Consider the following 1941-nt stretch of genomic DNA (forward strand, 5'->3'; position numbering starts at 1 on the left):
CCACCGCACGGCCTGCCCGCCCAGCCGCCCACAAGACTCTCATCGACGTCCCAGCCTAGTTAAACCTCATCATTGCACATTCCCAGTTTTCTATAAATAAACCTCATCGTTCAAATTCCTTTTCTCCTGAGTGTCTTTCTGCATGTGGGTCAGAAACATTAACAAAGCCATGACCCTCTCCTTTCCTGAAAGCACCAACACACCAATCCTTCAGGACTTATCGTGGGTGCCACTTGCATATTTGTACGTCATTTTCCTTCCTAAGCGAAAAACAAAAATAATTCTGGAGCTCCACCTAAACAGGAATGCTGGAGTGGCAGAGGTCATGTTCAAAAGCTGCGAGCATCTGCAGAGTCTTATGTTTCCCACCTTGGCTGGATAATTCTCAGCATGATGAACTTTATTTGAGGACAAGATTACTCCTTAACTAACCTCTAATATAATAATGAGAACGTCTCTGCTCAGATCCTCCACAGATCCACACGGATTCATTAATTCAACCCTTATCTTCTGTCACAAGGTCGAAAATCATCAAAAAAAAGAAAAAAACGCTTCACTTCTGCCTCCAATCAAACCCCCTCTTCCATATCTCTGCCCTCTCCTCTTTCTCTCTCTATTAGGCTCTTATCTTAAATGTTATAAAAATCCTTTGTACTTCATACTCAACTGTTTCCGCCTTTTAATTTCCCGTCATTCTTTGCCTTTTCTTGCACGAAATACGAAGAGAGCCTCGGAGGGAGTAAATCTTTTCTCCTTATCTGGCCTGCTAATTTTCCTTCTCTAATATTCATGGTGTTTCTGGGCTCTCTGATATATTTTGTTACAGTCACCTCTGAGCCCTGCACTAATTCGATGTTAAGAAATTAAGATTCTTCCACAATTAAACTCATGTTAAGTCACATTGGGTCTAATTAGAAGCTCTGCAGGAACATCTGACTTCTTTGAAATACAGTAATAACATTTTATTTATGGATTAATGCTTGAAAAGATAAATAATGCTCGAGAGCATGAACACAGTTATGTTATTTTTAGTCTTAAAGGTTCCAATTATTTCCAAATGTGGGCTATTGACACAGAGGAAAGGATCTTTTATTGACAGTAAAGTCTCCTCTTACTGTCAGAATAATGTCACAGTTAAATAGTGTAACAAATAGTCAGTAAACCAACAGATAACTAAAACAAAATTAAATAAAAAAAGATTGTTAAAGTTGAAAAAGTTCCATAATTAGAATGAGACACAGAGCGTTGGAGCGTTCTGTCATCATCAGCAGATGAAGTCCGTCCAGGTGTCTTTGTCTGCGTTGAAAGTCCAGTAATGACCTTTCAAACCGATAAAAACAAGCTTGCCACGATTTCCTTTTATCAGCTGTTCTGGAGCTTTTGATAATGATCTTTATTGACAAGCAGAGCTCCTAAAAGACTTTTAAATCCCTGCAAAAAGCAAAAACGGCTGGAAAGATGTTGTCTGCAGATGGAAGTCATGGCACATAATCAAAACATCCACAGCAACCACTGAAAGGACCAAATGAAAACAATCAATCCCAACACTTCACTGAATAAATATCTACAAAATAATACAAGTCAAGTTATTTACTTGTTTATCCAACAGCATGAAAGCTGTAGGTTTTTATTATTATTATGTTATTTTATTTGACCTTATTTTCAATTCCTGCCTCTTCATACTTTTATAATAGATTTAGATGCTAGTTAAATTTATGAGCACTAGAATTAAAATACGTATGAAACAGCTCATTTACATTAAAGTAGTTTGTTCAGATTGCTGAAATTACTCAATATATAGAATTTTTGAACAGAAGTTTTATTGTTTGTATTCAACCTTACTTATCGTATATTTTATCCTTTTGTTCTTATTAACTTGTTTGGCTATCAATGTTTGTGTTACTTACATTTTACAAATTATTTTGGTCCTTTATCTATCTT

This window comes from Stegastes partitus, unplaced genomic scaffold (genome assembly GCF_000690725.1).
Source record: "Stegastes partitus isolate 25-593 unplaced genomic scaffold, Stegastes_partitus-1.0.2 Scaffold629, whole genome shotgun sequence".
NCBI classification, from domain to species: domain Eukaryota; kingdom Metazoa; phylum Chordata; class Actinopteri; family Pomacentridae; genus Stegastes; species Stegastes partitus.